This window comes from Nothoprocta perdicaria, unplaced genomic scaffold (assembly GCF_003342845.1).
Source record: "Nothoprocta perdicaria isolate Ctin4 unplaced genomic scaffold, notPer1 scaffold_5, whole genome shotgun sequence".
NCBI lineage: Eukaryota > Metazoa > Chordata > Aves > Tinamiformes > Tinamidae > Nothoprocta > Nothoprocta perdicaria.
Genome location: NW_020455754.1, coordinates 7,539,236 through 7,551,731, shown reverse-complemented (window position 1 = coordinate 7,551,731; position 12,496 = coordinate 7,539,236). Strand labels below are relative to the sequence as shown.

Sequence of the window (12,496 nt, the reverse complement as noted above, 5' to 3'; positions counted from 1 at the left end):
ACTTCTATAGAAATCATAGTGATTTGGGGCCCTAGGTGCTGCACAGTACCAACTGACACAGGCCCATGGACCATGGGGTGCTTTCGCCTTTTTTTTTTTTWYTYTTTTTTTTTTTTTCTTTTTTTCAGGAAAAAATGCTATATTTGCGTCAGTCCTTCCAGGACAAGTATGTAGATTGAGCTTTGTGAGACATCATATCTTTCTCTGATGACAATCACAATAATGTTAAGAGCCCTGAAGTATTTCAAGGCCCATCTGAATCTGTTGTATGACATTTTGAACGTTTTTAGATTGCCATCACATTCTGTACGCTGAGACCATCCATTTGACAATTCTTTCTTCAGAGATTAAACACACTTATATTGAAAAGTAGGCATTTTAAAAGTGCTCTTGACATTTTTAAAATATGAGCTATGGAAGATTTCCTCTTAGTGCATCTACATATGAAAGGAAGGTGTGAAAATAGTCAAATATTTAGAGATTCCGTGTTCACAGGAATAATAGATTTGATGTTATAAACAGTAAGTTGATGTAAGTTTTTATTGCAGATAGACTTCTGAGATTAACTATAAAAAGTGGTGAAAAGAAGGCTCTAAACACAAGGAAATTAAGATATTTCTATATTCTTTCTTTTCCTCTGCTGTTTCTTGCCAAACCCTCCTGCCAGTCTGCAGACTCACTCTGTTCTGGATCCTCTCCTTGGATAATTCTTGCTGAATAGTTGGGCATACCCATTGTGAATCCTTCAGCTCACAAATGGATATAGAGCAGTTAAAATAATGAAATTCTCGGAAGAAACCACCTTTACTTAGAAACTTGTGGTTAAAACAGCTATCTRCTAGGTAATTATGTTTTGATGAAAGCCAGAGGGTTTTGTGCCTCGCTCGATTCTATTGATTTTGATGAAATTCTCCCCCACCCCTGAAAACTTCTCTAAGTAAATTGTGGGCTGCTTTRGAAAGGCTGAAATAAGTGTTTCAATATGAAAATACTCTTGTGCCTGTTCATTTATATTAGTGTGAATATTTTTAAATTTTGAGCTGTGTTATTAATACTGCATGATAGGCTTTGTAAGAACTTGTCAAATTACGCTGTGAAAATTTGTTTTCTTTATGAATGAGGGAGAAAAGCTGAAATGTTAAAATCTTCTGCTGAGTGAAATATATCTAAAAATCTTATCAGTTTTATTATAGAATATACTTTTCTATTTATTAGGAAAATCATTCCAAGCTAGCACTAGGATATTGAAAACACCTGGGTGATACTGTCAGCACTTCTCTTGTCTTGATCAAATGAGAATCGCTCTGAAAGACTATATTTTACTTTTGTAGTTCAACCCCTATTCTGCGGCAAATGTACTTTAAAAGTATTCTGAAAGGTAATGGAATATATAAATGTCATGTTATGTCAGTCTGTAAGATTTTTAGATATATTTCACTCAGCAGAAGATTTTAACATTTCAGCTTTTCTCCCTCATTCATAAAGAAAACAAATTTGCAAGGATTAGTGTTTCCAGTGAATCCCAAATTCTGACAAAATCTAAAGCCCATCATTTGTCTTTTACTCAGGTGGATGGTGTGGGTACCTGATACGTGGAAACTTCTGCAGTCACCTTTGCAGAGAGGACCTGGAGACTTCAGGCAAGTACGATCACATTTACATAGGCAGCAGACAAGCTTTGAAGGAGCACAGCATCAGACACTCATTTTCATGCAAAACAGATATGCTGGGAGGCAAGGCCTAAATTATACACAGAGCAGAGTGCAGGAAAGGCTGGGCTTGATTTAGAGAGAGCCTGTTAGATTAGATAAACTGTAAACAAGATAAACCTGGGGATCTCATGGGTTTATATATGTGCACACTTACACATGTGCATATAGAACCTGTATGTAGAGGAATTTTTCCTTTTGTGGGGGGTTCTTTTTTGTATTAAATGTAAACTGAATCTTTAAATTAATAAGTAAATGTATAACTTGCATACTATTATAAGCAATAGTRTGTAGTCTATGTTTAGAAAGATAAAACTACATCTAATGCTTTGGACACTTGTTTGTAAAGCTTCTGTATTTCTAAAAAGGTCACAGTATTGGTGTTGTCTGAAAGCAAATCAATGCCTTTTATGTACTGTCTGCATTTCCGCTGCATTTTTAAGTGCATGAGAAGATGACATACCTGAAGTTTTCTGGGGATTTATTCAGCCAGCTTTCATCGAATATAACTAATCAACAGGGAGGACTTGAAGAACAGTGTTTTAAGCACAGTTCTTGAGGAGCTCACAATATCTACCACTGGAGATTGCAATCTTAGGCTGTATTCAGTGCAGGAAAATAAAGTAGTACTCCCTTATGCTGCTTGACACAAGGTAAATATGAACACTTACCTCCATATTGTAATTATCCAGCTCAGTGGGATCATGGCTGGAGCTTCTGGAATAATTTTGCAATTCTGTGTATGTAACAACTGGGAATGTTAGAGCCTAGAGCCCTGAAGAAGGGAAGGGAAAGGCAGAGAAGTGAAAATGTGTTAGATCCAGTCCTTTTTTTTTTTTTTTTTTTTTTTTTTTTTTGAGTAGAGGAGAAAATGTCAGAACTGTTCATAGGAATGTACCCATTTTGATTAAACTCTTATTAGTTTTCTCAATTCCAGGGTGGTTTTCTGAGGGGAACATTAAGAAGACTGTTCCTCTCCAACAAGAGTCAACTGCCCAGGGCTCTGGGTCTTACCCTAACATGTGAGAGATCAGGGTCAAGTCCCTATTCCTAAATTATTTCAACTATTCCTGTGAATCAGATTAGCTATGTTTAGAAGAGTTTGTGACATTAATTCCATGTGGCATTTAAAGTATGTATCTGGCGAACAGATTCAGATGTCCGGGCTGGAGGTGCCAGAGCAGAGGATCCCATCACACAGAGCAAGCACTATCCATAGGCTCTCACATATGCTCTGGGCTCCCTCAGGGTAAAATTAAAGTAGTCTTTGTTTTAAGTGAAAACTGACCCTATAACAGTAATGTAGTGGAGGAGCCATTTCTTATCAAGATATCACATTTATTTCAGAAGCTGGCTAAGATTCAGTGGAATGTGGATAAGAAGCCAGGCCCACCAAGCATGGGCAAGCACAGCAAACAGAAATGGTTTGAAAATTTTTCAAAGAGCAAGTAAAACAATTTTTCTCCTTTCTGCTCCCTTACATGACAAAGAAAGACCATTAATAATGACAAATGAAATGTAAAAACTTCTGTGACTTGCCTAGGGCTTGAAAATGGGTCAGTAATTCAGCTACTATAAGAGTGCAATGTTTATGGTTCCCAGCTGCCTCTTTGTCTCCCTAGATTGTGTGATTTGTTTCCCTCATATGCTGAAAATGCCCTAAAGTATAAAGAGGAACTTTTAAGAACYGCATGTGATTGCATAATGACAAAAATGAGATTGTTTGGCATAATTTTGAAATGACTAACTGAGCTATAGATGAGAATTATCTCCTAATTCTGTTGATAGAGTATGATAGTTSAAGAACATACCTTCAGAAATGTACCTGCTGCAACTTAAAGAGAGAAAGAAGTGAGCATTCCTGCAAAGGTGAAATCTGCCTGTTTAAAACAATTTAAAAAGCAATGGCATTTAATTTATACCTGATTTATACGCAAAACAAAATGAAGTCAAACATGTCTTAATATCTTATTATATATTTCAAAACATATATCCCAGGAATTTTGTTTAGAAATGTAACTCAAGAAATGAAATGATGTATTAATACTTGGTTTAGTTTGCAGCCCAGTTGTTCCCATTTTAGAAACTTTTGCAGAACTGACTCTGACTTAGTTTTGCCAGTCATTACTCTGCCTTTTCTGTGAACTCAGTGACAACCATCTATTTGTTTGAATGGTTGTATTTACCTCCTTATTATAGCAACAACAACAAAAGCAAACCCCAAACCAAACAAGACTGCATTTATGCGTAATTCCTAATAATTTACCCTGTGTTCTCCAAATGTTAACTGCAGGACTCGTCATATAAAATGGATGGGAAGTGTCGCCAGAATGAAGAGTGCTGCACAGGCAATTAATTGATGTCCTAGTATGGAGATGCACTCAAAACCAATAAACAGGTGAGTATGAGAAAATGAACAATGGAAGAAGACAAAGAGAATCATTTGGAAAATGTTTCTGATAGACCGGGTCTTCTAATAGCAGAGGAGGTGGGAATCACTTAGGAGAGAAGATTAAAATCCCTATTTTGCAATATCTGATGTAAGCAAACTTGAGCTGCTTTTAGAGCTAGTTGCGTCAAACTACTTGTGAGATAGTAGCATTAAGGCAAAATGTACCCTTGTTTTTGTGCTGAAGAGGAAAGCATTGTATTTTTCAGAACACACATATTCTGAAATATTCCTGGAGACTGCCCTTCTCGAGCAGTCATGTATTTGTGCAAAGAATGTCATTAACTCTTCCTTCCATGCTTACGTGCATATGCTATTCACTTAACTCTTTCTGTCATTGTTAGGCTCCATTACTACACCTACTCCCTCTCTTTTCTTTGGTCCTGTCTTGATTTTCCTTTTCTTCTATTTTCTAATTTTCTGATCAAAATAGAAATCCTACTAAGATCCTGCCAGCAGAACTTGAGTGCACACTTGCATGTCTCAACACAGGATTTCCAGAATCTGGCCAGGATGAAAGGTGAGGGATGCTTATCCTGCACTGCAGGAGTGCAAGGCTGCCTTGGTTTTGCAAGCATCCTGTGCCTCTGTTCCCACTGCCAGTGTTCCCGTTGCTGAAATAGGAAGCAGTGAAGTGCCCAACTGCTCTGGAGTCATCCATTCCTATTCAGGTTTTGTTTGCCTAAAATTTGCACTGCTTATCTCCTTCATTTTGCTAGGAATAAAATTTAACACCTGCCATACAAAGTATATTAAATGTATTCACACAGGCTTATACCAGTTTCCCTCTCCCATCAGCCTTGCGTGACRTTTGTGTGTGTCTATAAATCATGCTAGCAACTTGAGATTAGTACTATCAATCCATTTCTCTTGACACCACAAAAAATGGAGCTCCAGGACTGAATATGCCGATCCATCACTGCTAAAAATTAGTATTCCAAACCCTTCTTCCCTCAGAGCTGACCTTCTCCTCACCTTCTGAATACATCTCTCATTCACTTATTTTTGTGTAGATTTCTTCTGTGATTTAATATCTTTGACAGAAGAATGCGTGTAACATTTATTACCAACATGTCTTGCAAGTGCAGATCAGCATGCAGAGCGCAGTAGTAGTTTGTTTRCTACTTGATGGCAAAGTAGTTGAATTCTAAAAAGGGGCACTGAGGTTAGTATTTAAAAAAGAGCAGAAAGTGGGCATCAAGGAGAAAACAGCCTATTAGACATTCAGCTCTGTACAGAGTAGTGACAACCTTCCATCATGATAGACAAATAGAAATAATTAATGGCTTTCAGCTCAGAAACAGCAACCAGTTCTTCCCCTTCCTGATGCTATTTAGTAGCATCAGGCACTATCTGAATTATCTGAAGGGAGAACAGCAAACCCTGGGAGAGCTTTCCAGGAAAGTGTGGCGGGGGAGGATCTCCATGATGGAGCTCCAAAGAGGCAAAGGAAGTATCTGGTAGCAAAAAGTCAATCTGCCCTAGGACTAAATCAGCTAATTTCATTATTCCTCTTTTTTTGTTGTTGTTGTTTTTGTTTATATATATATATATGTGTGTGTGTGTGTATTTATTTTTGTAGAGCACAGACTATACTTGGTTACTCTTAGCATGCTTCCCATGCCGTCCTGCCCAGGGGTGGTCCAGAGCACTGTCAGAAACGTGGTCACAGCCCAGAGGCCCCACGATTTTGCTTCTATTCATAGATGCTGTTGTCTTGATCACTAGATGCCCTATACAAACAAAAAGCCTAAAAGGAAATAAGATGGGAGAGCTCTTTGCATGCACTTTGTCCCAAAATCTACTAATTTCTTACTGCAGATTCTCAGAGGAACAGTGCCAGAGACTCACATAATCCTATAAACAGGGCCCATTACTGCTCAGTGGATTTCTCCCTCTGGTGGAGACAATGAGATAAACAGAAACTAATCTCCCTACAGTAATAAAATTAAGGCATAGGAAATCCATTGCTCAAACATAAGTTTCTCTGAATGTTCTACCCAGCGGGAGGCCGAGCACTTCCCAAACTTGGGGGAAGAGAGCTCTGCATGTGCTGTGAGCAAATACTGTAAATATCCTTTGCTAACGGTCTCTAAGACTCTAGGTACTCTTCAGGACTCAATTGTTTTTTCAGTTCAACTACGGTCAAAAAAGAGCATGTCTGCTACTTAGAAAAAGGCAAAGATGCAATGGTTTCACTTAATCAGGTCGTTTTGTGGGGGGATGTTCTGAGGGAATATAGTATTTCTTTCCTGTTCTGGCAAGAAAACTTAGTTGTTGGGGCACAATTTCAATTCTACCACCCTGTGACCAGTTAAAACTCTAAGGAGGAGCTACGGATGCATGAGATAAAGTTTCCAGAAGGACCTTGCCTTATAGTCTGAAGAGCAGCATGAAGAGGACCACGAGAAAACCAGGTTAACACTAGGTTAATAGTAGCAACTGGCAGCCCCTCTGGGCCCGTGACCTTTTCCTTGAAGTGCAACACCTGCTTATGCCATTCATGGGATGTGTTTCCAAGTTTTCAATTGCTTGGCAGAGGACATAGCTGCTATTTGGGCCATTTAGCAGACAGCTCATCACCCAGGAGTTCAAAATGGGACCATTTTGTGGSAAGCATTTGTGAAACAGTGCATTTGTGCAATCAGAGCGAAATGGGGCTCATTTCAAACATCCCCGTAATTCCCAATACAGCTGTCATCAGCACAGGATCGGAGTGACTTGCATGCTCCGAGGCCAATCACGTACATTTTTCTAGTGAGATAGGCTAGTGGATGTGGTGCAGCATCTCAGAGGCCTCTGGCTAGCTGCAGCCATGTGCACATGCCCACGGGAATGGTCTCCCAGGAATTAATGTTTTGCTGTACATGTGCACATCAAGTGACCCCAGAGCACATGCCGCTGGTGGAGRATTTGCTTTGCTGCTGCTCAGTCTCCTCAACCAAGCAAGGAGCAGAGGTTGACATTCTGGATACTGGCACCTTTTTCAGTCTGTCCCCAAGTCACATGCCCGGTGCACTTTCCTGTAAACACTTCTGAAGTAATTCTCAACCAACAGTATAAAAAAACTTTTTATATAAAACCTTCAAAACTATATTCAAGGATATAATTTTTAACTACTAATGTTATTTAACGTAACTTCCACCTCCAAAGTTTAACCTCATTACAGGAAGAAGGAAGAAAAAACAGATGGAAAAAAATCAAGAATGCAGTCTGGGAAGAAGAATCTTCAAATGTTTTTTAGAAGTGACAGCAGAAAAGCCAAAGAATAAGGAGRTTAACTGCACACTGACCTTCTCTGGTTTTTCTATATAGGTGAGTCTATGTAATCAATTCTCACAGCATTCATAAGATCTCTGGGAATGCATTTTCAGCATTATGGATTCAGACTGTGAGAACAGCATCATAAACAAGCTTCCAGAATAATGATTTGTTTCCACAAAGAGCCAGACCATGGGGAAATGTCATAAAATGAGATGAAGACACGGTCCGAACTCTAACTGGCGATTATTTTCCCAAATTGGCACTCTGAGCCATCAAACAGTATCTTCAGATGCTGTTTAAATATGACAATATTGATCTGGTGAGTGTTAATCCCCCAAATCCCTTCTTCAATGGAGTATTGCCTGACAGCTTAGTGGCTCCCGGTCATTTTTCAGCAAGAGAGACTCAGCAAAAGGCCGTTTCATCACAGCAAGGTAGAGGATACTGAATTATTCAGTGGCTTTGTTCATATGAAGCTGCTCCTGCCATCCATGTCTTCCCTGCCAGTTGCCAGATGAAAAAGGTGGGTACCCAGACAAGGCTTTATTTGCAAAACTTTCCATTGCCTGATATTGAAGTGTATGCAAAACACTGATGCATTTTGATTTCCTAGAAAGCAGATGTTGCTTTTTTAGCACCCTACTTTCTCAAACTGCCTAGAATTGTACTGGAACAGATGCACACRTCGCTTCCTCTTCTTACTTAAGTGCTCACCTTTAGGATGCCGAGGTCTGTGAGGAGCATAAATTTCGTTCATCTGTGCTAGATGAAAGAGCACGTAGGTGCTGCTCAGGTAGGAGGGCTGCTGGAGCACAGTGCTGTGTGACTACCTGCCACCGTGTCCCAGCCGGCCAGCACGGAGGAGTTCTGCAGGGGCACACATCCCAGGCTGAGCCTGGGGCATCCCTCCAGGCAAACGTCCTGAGCATCTGCATTTTTACTGCCACTGGAGGGCCAGGGAGGGAAAGTGAGCCAAGTGTCAGCACTCAAGTATTTGAAAGCCCTTAACACATACAGTATGATTCAGTTGCACATTTTAGCCTGGTTTCCTCAAGCAAATTAAACCTTTTCTCATTTTGATGGCCGATTGCCTCCCCAGTAAATTTGAGCTTGTTAACTTCAACCACATTTCAAAGTCTGGAAAGGCAATCAAATTCTTTCGTTTTTCAGAGAATTAGAAGCTGAACAGAAGAGAGCTGACTTGTTAGTCCCGCTAAAGGAGCAAGCAGGCAGCTTTTCCAGGYCATTTTGAGAGGTAGCAGCCAAGAGGCCAGTGAGCACCTTGCCTGCAGACTGATGGGCTCAGGCAAAGCTCCCCTCTGCACCTGGCCTGCTTGAGATTTGGGGCCAAACTYTTCTGGGAGGTGGTCAGTGACAGGACAAGAGGTCCTGTTAAAACACAAGAAGTTCCATCTCCATTTGAGGAAGAACTTTTTTATTTTGAAGGTGACAGAGCCCTGGAACAGGCTGCCCAGAGAGGTTGTGGAGTCTCCTTCTATGGAGATMTTGCAAACCCACCTGTGCCGTGTGCTCTAGGTATCCCTGCTGGAGCAGGAGGGTTGGACTAGACAGTCTCTAGAGGTTCCTTCCAACCTCAACCGTTCTGTGATTCTGAGGTTCTTCGTGGCAGAAGCCATGGGGAGAGCTGGGGTTACCATCACGTATTTGGAAACCCAAGGGCTAAAGAATGTGGACCTGTTGGAATCCAGATTTCAAGAGTTGTGCTTTTCCTATCCCTTATGGATGGAATAGCACAATTTTTCAGGAGTCTTGGTTCCAGGAAAAATTTATTTAAGATAGTGTTTCAATTCCCTGATATAGGTGAATCATCTTAGTTTATCATCTAAGTTGCTGCAAGAAAAAAAAATCCATTTTTGTGGCTTATTTTAGYTCAAGGTGGGTCATCTACAGTTATAGCAGAACTTTTTATTTCAGAAGATTTTTTTGTAAAGGCTCCTATTAGCATTCATGACAAATTGGAATGATTTGCAGTGCTGTATCTTTTATTCAAGGAGCTTTTTATCTTCATGTAACATCTAATAATTACTGGGGGGAGCAGATTTTAAAATAGGGTTTTAGGAGTTGTTCTTTTCTTGCTGCTTCAATACACACATGATTTCATATTCACTTCACARGGTAGCAGTAAATTTGTTTATTGAGGATGGTTGCTCTGAAGTGACTGCACAGTCAAATTACTTTAACATGACAACCAAGGGAATTGTCCCATAAATTTGCATCCCATATACCTTAGAAAATCAAGGCTTTTCTAGAAAATTTTGAACTCCACTTCATTTGAATTGTTTAGAGCATTTCAATGACCTTTTAGTCCACTTCTAAACTCATTCTCTTACCTGCGTGTTAAGCTTTCCTCAGATAAAGCAGTTAACCTTGTTTGGGTTGGTTTTAATTGAAGAAGCAATGTTTGAAGAAACACTGGCTTTAAACATTGACTTTCCTCTGCAGTGGCCACTGTACTGATTGCCAGTATGAACTCRAGTTATTGCTTTTATTGTAAAAGTTGGATTGGATAAATAGATTTGAGGTTACACAGCAATTGTACTGCGTAAAAACTGAAACATAGCAGCCATTTAAGCATTATGGTCTGCAACATGCCAGTTAGCTATRCTGCTTTTACTCCACATACTAATACACAACATTTAAACATAGGAAGACCAAATAGTTATCTCTGAATTACAGGTGACTGGAAAAGAAGTAGGCCTGTTTGTGAGATGGTCATGTTTGCCTAACATTTCTCTTTCAAGTAATTGGGAAAGTTCAAGTTTAGTTCCTTCTTCGTTATTTCTCCAAGTGTCACACATGTAACATACACCTTCTTCTCATGTGCAATGTGGTAAGGCCGAAAAAAATTCACACTTTGTGCTTGTATCTTTCTTCCTCAGAGGTTTCCACACACACCAGTATTTATTTGTTCTGCTGTGCTGTGAAGCCACTGAAAGAGCTAATCAAAGGTAAGCTCTTTCCTGCTCCAAGAATGATGAAAGTTACAGTTCAACAGCCTTGGGAAGGAATCAGACAGATGGGGGAAAAATTGACCCTGGTGCTGTCTGTGATCCACATGACACAAACTGCTGGGCTTGTCTAGAGAGCATCACTGAAGGAAATCCTATCCTGGACCAGAGGTGCCTTCAGTTCATACACCCTGCTTAGGTTTCCTCCGTGATGCTTGTCTTCAGCTGTGAATGTCCTGTCCTTTCTGTTTATAACTCAGCATGGTTTTAGGTTTTATGCACATCTTCATTGTGTGGTGCTAGTGACAGCTCCAGGACCAGATGGCAAGCTGCAGCAATCCAAAGACTGCGTAATGTGCTCCAGCAAGCACCATGTGTGCAACCAAAACTGGGAGGTAGGGAAGGTGCCTCCATCATTGCTGCGTCCAGTGATCCAGGCTTGTGTGACTTGCCCTGGAGCGGGAACTGGCAGTCCAGCTCCAAATACTTCCTTCTAGCTGAAATTAGAAGCAAAAGCTCTTGGCGACCMTAGTGGGACAGGGAGCACAGAGCACCATGAGCCTTTGGCTATAGCCACGGTCAGCAAGAGGCCATGCGAGTTGGAAGGCTCTAGTTGGGTCCACAGTCATTATCTAACTAATACAAAAATGTAGAAGCAAGACAATAATGTAAGCTGACAACATAATTCAGCTGCCCCTAGAGGGCACGTTCTGTGTGGTTTTTCATTGAGTTAGCAAGAGAAAAATATTTAGATTAAAACAACAACAACAACAACAAAAACAGTGCAAATGAAGCCAGATCAGCTATTCTATTTCTACACAAGGTATAAAGGAGCTGCTGTTCATTGAGTGATCCTGCAGCTCCCACAGCCTAAATGGAAAAGATCAGAAGAGGGTCACTCATTTACTATCTTCTAGCAAAGCTAATTTCCTGGAAAACTGTCAATCTCGTTGCCTTGGTGAATTGCCTAGTGTATTAAATTTCATAAAACCTTTTTTATTTCAAATCGCTGCAATTTCCTACTTTCTCAGGCACCTCCCAGAGAGATTTTGTTTCTCTGGGTATTTTTCCAAAGCTGTGCTTCAGCTGCTGGCTGTTTTGCTCGCAAACACAATTACACATCATCACAAGTTCTCTGCAGCTCCACCTGAATTGCCCATGTCCTTGCTATGCTAAAGTGCCTCTCGGAGCCCTGTGCTACTAGAYGGGAATTTGGGGGAGCACTTGAAGACAAAATAAGGATATTTTCTTACCACGTCCAAGAGGACAGTGTTTATACAGCAATTTATAGAGATATAGCCGTCCATAAAGGAAAAGAAATAAAGAATTTACCTAGCACTTAGGCTGGCGTTTTTGCTTACTGAATGGTTCAGCTGTTAGATCAGCAAACCTTTCATGGACTTCCTTCAACCCTCACACATTCCTCACRGAAAACTTCTTTTCACAGAAGGGCTTTCCCTGCTTTTCAAGACTCCTTTTTCCTTTCACATGGGCATCCTTCTGAGATAATTTAGATTCCAGTCACTGTGAATCCTTCAATCAGTTTGTGAGAAGTCTAAATAATCTCTTAGTTTGAGGTACTTTAATGCCTTTAGAGCTTCGAGGGCCAGAAGTTCATATTTCCACAGAGAGTAAAGAAAAAGGCCATTAGCAAATATTTCCACACTCCGTCAAATGCCTTCAATGTCAGTTAGCGATTCCAGAACAAAAAAGTTGATYTCATTGTACTGAAATGACATTTTTTTCCAAACAGCTGATTTATCATGGTATTCCTATGTTGATAGGAAGTCTGAAAAATATTCACTTCTGAAAGAAAAAGGAAGAAAAAAAAGATGAATTCTCTATATTGGTCTGATCTAGTCACAGCTGTTTATAGKCATGAGGCTTAAGGTTTCTCTGCTATCTGAAGCTTGACCTTTATTTAGTAGGATGACATACAAAGCAATTTAATTCCAAATGATCTGAAAACAACAGACAACCAAACCTGATCAAAAGTCCCTGGGTTACTGTGGTTATTTTTTGTCTGATTTTAACTCACATGACTCCATTGGCTCATGCATCAAACACTGCTGAAAGTCTCAAGGGAAAAAGGACTGGCCCTGGGC

General features: G+C 40.1%; 2 long non-coding RNA genes across 3 annotated transcripts in view; both read left to right on the top strand.

Annotated features, from left to right (window-relative positions):
• LOC112954432 overlaps nucleotides 1-1,635 on the top strand; it is a 62,136-nt gene extending 60,501 nt beyond the window's left edge. For both annotated transcript variants that reach the window (XR_003250698.1, XR_003250697.1), the window contains one exon: nucleotides 1,569-1,635. This is a non-coding gene — a long non-coding RNA (uncharacterized LOC112954432). The remainder of the gene's footprint in view (nucleotides 1-1,568) is intronic.
• A 607-nt stretch (nucleotides 1,636-2,242) lies between these two features.
• On the top strand, nucleotides 2,243-10,366 carry LOC112954431. Its single transcript, XR_003250696.1, has 5 exons — nucleotides 2,243-2,362; nucleotides 4,003-4,107; nucleotides 7,533-7,741; nucleotides 7,818-7,945; nucleotides 10,323-10,366. It is a non-coding gene; the product is annotated as an uncharacterized LOC112954431 (long non-coding RNA).
• The last annotated feature ends 2,130 nt before the right edge of the window (nucleotides 10,367-12,496 follow it).